Genomic DNA, 12860 nt, shown 5'->3' with positions numbered 1-12860 from the left:
CCTCCTGCCAAATGAAAATGCACCAGGTTATTTGCTTTTGGGCAATTATTTGTTGCTCAGTTTATTTCCAGAAGTTGCCCAGAGGGCCATGCAGTAGCTCTAACTAAAATTGAAGCGCAGATAATTTACTGTTACAACACCACTGTCCCTCTCTGTATCACCAACCTGTGCACATGTGGACGCACATTCACGTGGATGAGCACATGTGTGCACTCAGGGAGTGATAAAAGTCACTTGAAATACAGAAGCTGGCAGTGGGCTTCATAAATAATGCAGGCATCTTATTCTCTCATATATTTTATACGTTCAATATATGTTCTCATCCATACACACACACCTTTTCACACCTCTTTGCTGGCTCTTTTGCCTTATTATAAAATCAATCTCTTTCTCTCTTCAACACACACACACACACACACACACACACACACACACACACACACACACACACACACACACACACACACACACAAAACTCTCATTGAATAGGTAGTTTGTGTTATTACTAACTTTAAAAAGTTCTCCTTTGTACTTACTCCATCACATTTGTGCATGGATGTGCATGTGTGCAGGAAGCTGCAATGGCGAAATTATAGTATGGGACAGCAATATGGAAAAAGCTGAGGACACCTGATGGACAGAGTCACTAGTAAGCAGCTTGATATCTTAAGCAGACAAATTTAGTAACACAGCTTTGCAAGACTTTTTTTGTCTTGTTTTCATGGTTTATTCATTCTGATTTTAAAGAGGTCATTTTAGCAAAATGGATTTTTCCAGTCCAGCCTCAGGGCGGCACTGATCGGTGTCTTCCAAAGCATGTTCACAATCAGGAGACTCTCAGTCTCAGACTCTGGGACTGAGAGTAGGGACTTTGAATATTGGGACTGGACAAGAAAAGGCAGAGAGTTGGTTGACATGATGCAGAGAGGGAAAGTGGATATAATGGTGACTTATAAGAGCGGAGGTAGGAACACCCAGGTAGATCACATCTTGTATAGATGAGGTGACCTGACAGAGATCAGTGACTACAAAGTAGTTATAGGTGAGAGTGTAGCCAGATAGCATAAGATGCTGGTTTGAAGGATGACTCTGGTAACAAGGAAGATCAAGAGGACAAAAGCAGAGCAGAGGACAAAGTGGTGGAAGCTGAAAAGGAAGGAGTGTTGTATGGTTTTCAGGGAGGAGTTGAGAAGGGCTGCGGGTGGTCAGGGAGAGCTTCCAGATGATTGGACAACTACAGCTAGTGCTATCAGGTAGGAAAGTACTTGGTGTGTCATCTGGAAGGAAAGTAGATAAGGAGACTTGGTGGTGGAAGGAGGAAGTGCAGGAGTAAATACAGAGAAAGCAGTTAGCAAAGAAGAAGTGGGACACAGAGTACTAAAGAGAACAGACAGGTGTATAGGGAGATACAACGTAAGATAAAAATAGAGGTAGCAAAGGGAAAACAAAGGGCGTACGATGACTTGTATGTGCGGTTTGACAGTAAAGAGGGAGAGAATCTATATAGGGTGGCAAAACAGAGAAATAACAATGGAAAGCATGTACAACAGGTCTGGGTGATTCAGGATAGTGAGTGAAATGTATTAAAAGATGCTCGAAGAGTAGTGGGAAGATGGAAAGAATAACTTGAAGAGCTGATGAATGTGGAAAAAGAAAGAGAGGCAAGGGTAGAAAAGGTGACTATTTTAGACCACAGAATAGCACAGATTAGTAAAAGTGAAGTGAGGAAGGCATTGAAGGAGAGTGGAAAGGCAGTGGGTCCTGATGATATACCTGTGGAGGTGTGGAAGTGTCTAAGAGAGGTAGCAGTAGAGTTTCTGACTAGATTATTCAACAGGATCTTAAGGAGAGAGAAGATGCCTGTCAAAAGGAGAAGAAGTGTGATGGTGCCCAATTTTAACAATAAGGGTGGAGTGCAGAATTGCGGCAATTATAGAGGGATAAAGTTGATAACCGATACAATGAAATTATGGGAGAGACTAGTGGAAACTAGACTGAGAGCAGAACTCAACATTCGTGAACAGCAGTATGGATTCATGCCTAGAAAGAGTACTACAGATGCAGTATTTGCTTTGAGAATGCTAGCAGAGAAGTACAGAGAAGGCCAGAGGGAACTGCATTACGCATTTTGTAAACCTTGAAGCTGTTTAAAATTGTTAGATCTGACATTCTCAGCCTCCTTGTTTCAGACATGCAACCCAACCAAGATAATTTTAGGTTTCCATTGAATCTTATCATCTGTATTTTAATTTTTGAGTTAATTATTCCCAAGTTCAAACTATTGAAAATGCGCCCCGGATTCCCTACTATGGGACTGTTTGGGGGGGATTTGAAAAGAGTTTGCTCAAACTCTAGAGACTAGGACAACATCAGTTATAGAAAGAGGATTAAGTAGCAATTTATATATAATTTTATGCATTGCATAAATTATGCATCTGTTTGTATAAATCTATTTGTGTATACACCGTTTTGTAACTTCCACCACCGCAGTATCTCGATGTAAACTTTAATAATAGGGTTTTCTTACACAGCTACACAAATAGTTCAAAGTATTGGTTGTAGTGGTTCACCCTGTATTATCTCCCTCTTTGATGACTCTGTATCAGCATCAGATCCTGTCCAAGTCTTTCTTTGCTCTCCCATAAACTGTATGTACATTAAGCTGAGAATATCTTCGAGTTTTACTTTGATGTCATTGAATTTGTTGTTTGAATTTCCAGGCCTTGCCCCATCTCCTCAGTCTGATGGCAGTAACACAGAGGACTCAGTGAACTCAGTTGCCATCGCAAGGTTAATGTTTTTTACTGGGACGCACGTCACTGGATGCAACAACAGGTGAAAAATAAAAATAAAAGACACATTTGTTTAGCTAATGTCTTGGCTCTGAAGAAAGACGATTATGACATCCTGCATATAGATTGCCAGTAACATTGTATAACAATATCTTGTTTCAAAACAACTAATTTCACCAGAAAGAACACTTTTTACTAGATGAAAAGATGATGCAAGCACATTGATGTTATCTCTAAAGATTGATGACAGACAGACCAACCCTGAAATAGACAAGACATAAGCATACTGCATTTATATCTGTTATGTTGTTACGGCTGAATTACCGGTACATGAATCTTGTCATCTTATTTTGTGTATATGATTTTCCTGGAATAAGCTTAGCACCTTCAGGAAAGGTCACTCGTAGTATATTTGTAATGTTATTACATGCCTATTATTGTATTTAAGTTCGAGATTTCCTTAGGTTTGGTTTGTAGATTTATTTTGTGTTATTTCATGCTTCAAACTGCAACTCAGGGGAGGTTATATGAGATGCTGTTTTGGTGTTTATGTCTGCCATTCAGACAGAATGTCAGAGTGACCATTCTTCACAAAGTGACAGGGGTGTCTGATGTTGAATCCAATTCTTGTGTAATTTACAGAGCATTTAACTTTAAGTTATCTGTCTATTGTTATGTAGATAGGTTTTTGTCGTATTTGTTCCAAGAGAGGTTGACATAAGTTTGGCAAAAAAGGCATTATCTGGTTTTACTTCCCCATGTTTTTTTTTTTATATTGGATTATCTATAATCCTACATCAAGCTGTGGTGCACTGAAAAAAAAGTATGTTTTGCTGAACTTGAAGTTTGATATCCATCCTATTTATTGCTTTTAAGGGAATATGGCAAAGGATTGTACATATATCAGTCCAACTGCTTCTCCAGGGTGTTTTGTTCCTTAGATCTTTTATCAACCAGCTCCGTATTGCACATAATAGTTTGGAGGTTTGAAAAAGGACAAATAGGACTCTGGGAACCTATTACTGTTTGAATATAGATATATTCCCTTTTAAAACAAGTCCTCCAGATGATACATTCCCATTTGCCCATGCACTGCTAGACAATTTATAATTCTATATTTTCTGTATTTCCAAAAGGTTGTGCAGGCTTAGTATTATGTGGTGGTTCAGGGGTGGTCAGGCTGTGGAATACCCACTGTGGCCATTTGTTGGGGGAGTTCACAGCTCATAACCCAAACCTGAGGTCAATTGTCATGACTGTCAGGCTTTGGGGAAAATATCTAGTCACTGCTGATGGTGAGGGAACTATCAATATATGGAATATACAGGTATTAGTTCACCACCATCTGAAGCTGGTTGCTTCTGAAGGTGGAATGTTAAGAAAATAAAGTCAGGATATTTTTTTCAAGAGGTAAAATCATTGTTAGAACCATAACTGTCCACATTAAAGTAACATTTAATTAGAACAGGCTGCCGGGTATCTGTAGTCTTTTTCCATCAAAATAAATTAAATGAATTCAACATCAACATGCTCCTAAACAGTGTTTGAGTGATGCAATGCGAATGCAATCCCGGTCAAAAGTACAAATATTTAGAACTTGTGTTGTTAAGTGCTGTTTTCCATACAGACATTACAAGGCAGACATTCCCATTATTTATAAGTCAGAACAATGATGCTGGTATTATTGTGTAAAATTTATTTAGTTAAACTAAAAAAATAACAACAAAAAAGAATCAGATTCAGCTGTTGTTTTTTTCCTAAAACAAAGCATCTACGGAGTGAATGTGGTTTTGTCAGAAAAAGAGTTTCAACTTTATTTCCAGGTCATTTTGACCCTCTGGGGTGAGTTTGGGTACGCTACAAAAACAGCCACTTTAAATTGTAAGATTTGTGGAATTTTTACTTAATATTAGTGAGATGCAGACAGAACCCTTGGGTTAGTTTTCACTGAAATATGCTAACTTGTGGGAGTAGGCTGTCTGTCTCCCAACTAAAGTTCAAAGAAGTTGGATTAGTTCCTGGACAATATACATAAAATAGAGATTGTGGCACATGAGAACATTTTTGATCCCTTAGCAACTATGAATAATTTATTTTTGCCACCTTGCTAGATCTTTGACAGGTAATTTGAATATATTAGAGGCAATGTTTGCATCATGTATTGTCCCTGTTCACACATGTGCTTGTTCAAATGTGCAGGAAAAGCATGTAATCTGTGGTGCATATATATCATATGATCACCTCATAAAAGTCAAGATTTACTAGAGAGGATGTTTTCTGGTGGATGTGCCTCATTTTGCTCTCAGTTTCATTTATGAATACCTCTTTATTTACATTATTTATTAGAAGAAGTTGGACAGGCTCACTCTTCTTCTTTTACTTTTGGCTTTTCCCTTCGGGGTTGCTGCTACGAATCAACCTCCTCCATCTAATACAGTTCTTAATCTATCCTTTTCTCCCACACCACCTAACTTCATGTCCTCCTTCGCTTCGTCCATAAATCTTTTCATAGGTTTTCCTGCCTCACTGTTCCAACCTCAGTATCCTTCCACCAATATATTTACGATCCCTCCTCTGTACATGACCAAACCATCTCAGTCTGGCTTCTCTGACCTTCTCTCCAAAACATCTAAAACGGGCTGTCCCTCTGATACACTTGTAACCTGATCCTATCCATCCTCATCAGTCCCAATTAGGATTTCAACATCTTCATCTCTGCTACCTCCAGCTCTGCCTCCTGTCTTTCCTTCATGTCTCTGGCTCGAAATCATACAGCATTGCTGGTCTCATAACTGTCTCTTACACCTTTTAGCTTTCATTCAGACAGATAGTCCTCTATCCAAATTACTCCAGATACTTTTCTCCAACCATTCCAACCAGCTTGAACCAGTTTCTCCACCTTGTTTACACACTCTCCATTGCGCTGGACTGTTGAACCATAAGTACTTAAAATCCTCCACCTTCCTTTTCTCCAACCCCTGCGCCATATTCCTGTCTGACCTCATCTTTCAGCCTGTCCATCATCCTGCGAAAAAAGAAGAGGTTCAGAGCTGATCCCCATGACACCTCCACCTTGACCTTCTCTGTCACACCCATAACACACCTTACTACTGTCTCACATCACGCATAAATTTCCTGCACCAGACTAACATACTTCTCTGCCCTCCAGACTCAGTTATCTGGTAGAAATCTGGGCTCCTCGGAAAGCCCATAGCACTTTAAGCTTTGGAAATTACTGAATAACTTTCGCAATGGAACAAAAGAAAAACATCATGGAGTTGTTTTACGATGGTTACAGGACATAACTATACTGCTCAAAAAAATAAAGGGAACACTTGAACAACACAATGTAACTCCAAGTCAATCACACTTCTGTGAAATCATAGTGTCCACTCAGGAAGCATCACAGATTCATTTTGACCTGTTTTAAGGACATTAAATCAAAGTTGGATCAGCCTGGAGTGTGTTTTTACACTTTAATTTTGAGTGTGATTCCTAATCCAGACCTCCATGGGTTAATACATTTGATTTCCATTGATCATTTTTGTGTGATTTTGTTGTCAGCACATTCAACTGTGTAAAGAGCAAAGTATTTCATAAGAATATTTCATTCATTTAGATCTAGGATGTGTTTTCTAAGTGTTCCCTTTATTTTTTTGAGCAGCGTATATATCAATACTTAATACAGATATTTAACTGTGTTTCCCCCACACAATTAGGCCGGGTTTTAAGACATTTTTGTTAGGTGGCATGAGGAAGGTTAGATTTTTCAGTGCTTTCTTGAAACATTTTAAAGCAAAAATGTTGTTATTCTAAGGTGCATTTTGTTATCAATTAAGACAAAATCTGACTCATTTTGTTGCAACTAATTAACTGCTACTTAAATTGAAGGCTTTTCAGAGAATTTTCAAGCAGTACAGTGAATCTAAAATAATAGTAGGAAAATGGATTTGAAAGCACTGGGTAAGCACTTTTTGTTTCTCACACAATATATGTGTTTGTGGTTTTGTGTGTGTGTGTGTGTGTGTGTGTGTGTGTGTGTTTCATCTGACCATAGGACATTCTCCAAGTCCTCTTCTGGATCATCCAAATGCTCTTTGGCAAACTTCAGAAAGGCCTGGACATACACTGGCTTTAGCAGGGGGACACGTCTGCCACTGCAGAATTTGAATCCCTGGCATAGCGGGTTATTAATGGTAGCCTTTGTTACTCTGGTCCCAGCTCTCTGCAGGTCATTCACTCGGTCCCCACATGTGGTTCTGGGATTTTTGCTCACTGTACTCGTGATCGTTTTGACCTCACAGGTTGAGATCTTCCGTGGAGCCCCAGATCGAGGGAGATAATCAGTGGCCTTCTATGTCTTCCATTTTCTAAGAATTGCTTCCATAGTTGATTTCTTTACACCAAGCTGCTTACCTATTGCAGATTCAGTTCTTCCAGCCTGCTGCAGGTCTACAATTTTTTTTCTGCTATCCTTTGACAGCTCTTTGGTCTTGGCCATAGTGGAGTTTGGAGTGTGACTGTTTGAAGTTGTGGACAGATGTCTTTTCAGCTGATAACCAGTTTAAACAGGTACAATTAATACAGGTAACATGTGGCGGACAGATGAGCCTCTTAAAGAAGAAGTTACAGTTCTGTGAGAGCCAGAAATCTTGCTTGTTTGTAGGTGACCAAATACTTAATTTACCAAGGAATTTACCAATGAATCGATTAAAAATCCTACAATGTGACTTCCTGGATTCTTCCTGGACACAGTAGTTGACGTGTACCTATGATGAAAATTATTCGTCTCTCATCTTTTTAAGTGGGAGAACTTACACAATTGGTGTCTAACTAAATACTTTTTTATCCCACTGTGTATATATATATATCTTATGCTTATCCACTAAAACATTTGTGTAAAAGCAGCTTTACATTTATAGTAAGCAAAATGACTTTCCCCAATCTGCCCCACAGCAATATTGTCTGAAGTATGTTGAGAGAGTAACCAAAGAACCCCCAGAACTGATGGACAGTTTTTGCACACACCTTGATTTAATCTCGAAAATCAAGGTTTTTATTCATGAAGATCAGCTCTGTCTTCTCTGCATCGTCGGACTGCTGTGTGGTCCTTAGCTCCCTTCTAGGAGATGCAATTGGTCTGTTTGGACAGGTACAAAATTCCACTACTCAAGCATTTTACGTATATAAAAGCTATGGCATAACAGGACGATCAAATTAGAAATGATTGTTTAAAATGTAAAGATATTTTGAGATCTCTGTGGTTCACACATACTGCATTGCAGGCTGCCTCTCATAAAGTCTATCCACCCACTCAGCAATGGCTGGTGGGTAGTCTAGTTGATGAAATGGAAGTGAAAGGGGAAGACATTTGTATTCGTGTGTGTGTGTGTGCGTGTCAAAGGATGCCCATATTAATTTACCCCTGAGCTGTGTCTGTAAAGTGTTGCTTCGTTCTCAGGCCCACATACACATACAATGTCACATGCAAAAAGACAAATCCTTTTACATCATATAAGAAAAGTCATTGATGATGAGAAAGAAGCATATGCTTTGTCTTTTATAATGCATATGCTCATTGTGAAATGTTGATTTATGTGGATGAGTGAAGACAGATAGACACACAACTCAGCAGCTGGTAGAGAAAATCTGTCTCCTTGAATTATGTTTGTGTTGTTGTACCAGCTTTTAAAGTTTAAAGAGGCAATATGGCATATTCTTATTTCATTAGATACAGTTGGTTACACACATTGTATCTGAAAGGTTTAATGAAGTGGAATTTTTTTTTCAGTAAAGCTGCACATCTATATTAGGCTATCCAAGAACACATTTTAAATGATGGATGTATTTGAAGAGCAAAGGCAAGATAAGAAAGACAATGGTCACACTTAGTTTTAATGATCCAAGTTTGACTGAACATGAAAAGTACTAATGTTTTCTTTACAAGTTCATTCAGCCAAAATATTCACACTGATTGCAGTGTTTCTCCATTGATGTCCATCAACGATTAGGATGATTAGTGAAGCATAGAGACACCTTCATGTATTTACCACTAACAGGGGAGAAAGCCAGATCACAGAGACCATAAAGAAGTTTTAGACACCACGCAGGAGCTGAAGAGCTGAAGAATGTCAATTCCCAGTAAGACATTTTGCAACCAAGACCCAGACACCTCAGCAGACTGTCGAGGTGGGAGCGTTTGAGTATAGAGACGATTAAAAGATGGATGCAGGGCTGGGTACAAAAAAATTCTTTGTTCGGGTGAACAGTATGGTCTGATTTCTAAAGTTTGTTTTTATGATTGATTGCAGCCTTAGAATGACTTGCATAACACTTTTCTTAAAACAAATATATGATTTTACTTTACACCTCAATTATATAGTTTCTTCAAAGTGGTTTCAGATTTTTGTTTTTTTAATTAAATTGTATTATGGTGATGTACAGTTGTCTGTGACATCATCAATAATATACTTCTAAAGTTTAGTGTTGGATTTGGTGGACAAAAAACAATTTTCTTCATTTACATTGCATTATTTGTTTCTGACAGATTTTTGACATCCTCTCTGTCCTCAATCTGAAATCACATTTTCCATTCGTTAGCACACATCAATGTCAAAAATCTTAGCTTTATTGTTGGATAATCATAAAGTGATTGACTGTGAAAGTGTGTAGATCAGTGGCAAACTAAATGCTGGGGTGTTTGTACAAAGGTGGTTGGCACTGCACAAATATGAGCCCTTCAATTGAATAAGGTACCGGCATAACGCTGGTGTTTTTCCACACAGACAGACAGAGAAAGACAGACACACTGACTGACAGACAGACAAACACACACACACACTCACACACCAAACCAGCCAACCAACTAACCAATCTGTTCTACATATTCTGTCATCTAGAATGTTCAAAAATGGCCATATAATACCAAATGCTCAAAGCCAAATGATGAGAACCGGAGGGTGGCAGGGATGCAATAACCTTGATGCCAACATTGCAAAACCCCAGTTGAAGAAAATATTTCCTCATAATTATCTTTTTTATGTTCTGTCAGAGACAGCAGGCTATGAATCATATTTTAGGGCTATTTCATGAAGTTCTAAAATCCATGTTTTTTACTTTTTAAAAGTTGCACAAGTTGGCTTTGCTGGAGTTCTCCAAGTCAGTCTCATATTGGGTGCTACCAAACTAGCCTCAGGCTGTTCGTAGATTTGATACAATGCATTAGAAGTTTGACTCTGTGTTTGTGTGGAAGATTTTCATGTCACAGATAGTGGCAGAGCTTCCTTCGGGTGAATATGTGTTGTGTGATCTTGTAAAAGACAAACCATTTTTTTTTCAATATTACAGCAATTAAACCATGCCTGAAAGGGGTTTCAGTCGTCTGTTTCTTTGTGAGCTCATGATCGGGTCAATGACCAACCAATAAAGGATGCAATCCAGCAGCTGTGACAGATTTGGTGGTACTTTTACAATTACACCATTTCTCTTTCAAAGTCACTACAATACTGAGATGCCTGGTGAATACAGTGATTAAATAAATCAAAAGATATTAAAAACGAAACAAAATAAAACTATGATTCTTTTTCTTTGCTCCTTTCGTACTTAAACACTTGAACACTTGAACAAAAATCATAATGTATTTTAACTCAATACGATACTTAATCTTATTCAAAAATGACAATTGATTACAGATCAATCAATATGGACACCAATGGGACTAGCCCTGTTCACTGCCCTAAAGGTGTACAACAAATAACAAATCGTTTTTTGCAGAAAAGCTTAAAATAAGATATTTTCACTGAAATGGAGAATTAAAGCTGTGGACCCTCATGACAAATTCTTTTCAAAGTCACAGAATTATCTACACATACATCTCTTGCTGTAATTCATACTTGCTAACTCATTCATTCCCTCCGTGAGCTGCCACCTAACTGTGGTGGAGGGGTTTGCACAACTCAGTGATCCTGGGAACTATGTTGTCGGGGGCTTTATGCCCCTGGAAGGGTCACCGAAGGCAAACAGGTCCCAGGTGAGGGACCAGACAAGGTGTGGCTCAGAAGACCCTCATGAAGAAGACAATCATTGGACCCAGTTTTCCCTGGCCCGGAAGTGGGTCACCGGGGTCTTGTCCTGGAGCAAGGTGCGGTGGCGAGCGCCTGGTGGCAGGGCCTTTACCCATTGGGCTCGGCTGGGCACAGCCCGAAGGAATGACATGGGTCCGGCCATGAAGCTGGCTCTTGGAACACGGAATGTCACCTCTCTGGCAGGGAAGGATACCAAGCTGGTGCGTTAGGCTGAGAGATTCCAACTAGAAATAGTTGAACACACCCTGATGCACAGCGTGGGGTCTGGAACCAGGCCTCTCGAGAGGGGCTGGACTCTTCATTTTGTTCTGGAGTTGCCGCCGGTGAGAGGCGCCGGACAGGTGTGGGCACATTGATTGCCCCCATCTCAGCGCCTGCACGTTGGGGTTCAACACGGTGGACAAGAGGGTGGCATCCCTCTGCCTTCAGGTGGGGGGATGGGTTCTGACTGTTGTTTGTGACTAGGCAACAACAGTTCAATTTACCCACCCTTCTTGTGGTCCCTAGAGGGGCAGCTAGAGACGCTCCCATCGGGGACTCCCTCATTCAATGCTCATGTGGGCAGCGACAGAGCGATTTGGAAGGGTCTGATTGGAAGGAACGCCCCCCACCCCCAATCTGAACCTGAATGGTGTTTTGTTATTGGACTTCAGTGCTCGTCATGGATTGTCCATAACAACAGTGTTCTAGACCATAAAAGACTTGATATGGGTCATGGGTGTGGTTGGTGCATGGTTCATTAGTGTGTGACTATAACACATGGCATGAATGATGTTAGCAGTAATTTCAAGGTTTCTCAAACATCCTGTCAAAGCTGTTTCACTACCTGAAAGTGAGGTGTGTTGGTTGGCTTAGATGAGATTTAGTGTTTAGAACTTTCTTAGGGAGGATGGGGTGCAATAGGGAAGTAGTAAAGAAATATATTTTATCCTGGGTTATAAGACCTTACATTTACAGAGGCAATATCTCAACAGTACTTGTTGACAATATGATATCTACAGATGGATCTTAAAAGGATCATTATGTATGATGTATAGGGATCTATTGGTAGAAATGAATATTGAATTATTAGAAAATTTACATAACAGCAATATATCTAAGATTTAAAATTAGACCTACATCTCTACCACAGCCCAGACTGGAGGCACTAAATGCCAGCATTAAGGATTATGTAATGTCATCATTGTTTTCCCTGCATGTCAAAAAGATAAATAAATCAAAATAAAAATGGGTTTTAAAAACAGATTAGCTCCTACACATTTGGGAAGAGGATGAGACGAGAGGTATTCAGTTGGTTGCAATCTGTGACCACAACGGGGAAGCCACATAGATACAAATTTCCTTCTTAACCAGGGCTATGAAAAAGCCATCCGTTTTTTTCAGATACTGTTGCACCCTGTCAGGGTTAATCTCTCCATATTGACACACCTGATAAAGCATATCATAGGATCATTCATGTACTGTTAGAAACTGAAACTGAAACTGTGTTTTGGTGGTCTCTGTAGTGCTACCCTCGCAGGAAAAAAGACCCCCCCCCCTTTTAAAATCATATGTCCAGATGCTTTATTTTTTTGTATAAAAAGGTGGGTCTACAAATGATCGCACATCATATCATGAAAAATTTTGGAAGTTCTATCAAATGTTTACAAGCTTTGCTAAACTTAAGTATATCTAAATAAAAGAATCTTGGATTCTATATTAAAATGTGCAGAATGTGCTCAAAATAATAGTAATGTTTTTATAAATATGAGTACAGCTCAAAATCCTTATAATATAATTTTATTTCCACTAATTGGGAACACTGCACATTATATTTTACATCAACATAAGAAAAAAAAAGTAAATGAAGGAAATAATGATATTAGGCTGTTCAAAAAATAGAATTTGTGTCTGCATTTTTCATTGCAAACAATATTTACTCAATAAACTGGCAAATAAACGTTAAGATTTAGCATTCCTGTCAATCACTAAACTAATATTTAAT

General features: G+C 39.0%; 1 pseudogene; it reads left to right on the top strand.

The window, feature by feature from the left end:
* The window catches only part of LOC147224293 (cilia- and flagella-associated protein 337-like), a 38115-nt pseudogene extending 29198 nt beyond the window's left edge, over window positions 1–8917 (top strand).
* The last annotated feature ends 3943 nt before the right edge of the window (window positions 8918–12860 follow it).

Source organism: Fistularia commersonii, chromosome 18, assembly GCF_037954325.1.
Source record: "Fistularia commersonii isolate RoL2024-O1a breed Wild chromosome 18, RoL_Fcom_v1.0, whole genome shotgun sequence".
In the NCBI taxonomy this organism is placed as follows: domain Eukaryota; kingdom Metazoa; phylum Chordata; class Actinopteri; order Syngnathiformes; family Fistulariidae; genus Fistularia; species Fistularia commersonii.
The sequence above is the reverse complement of the archived record's forward strand: the minus strand, read 5'-3'. Positions and strand labels throughout refer to the sequence as shown.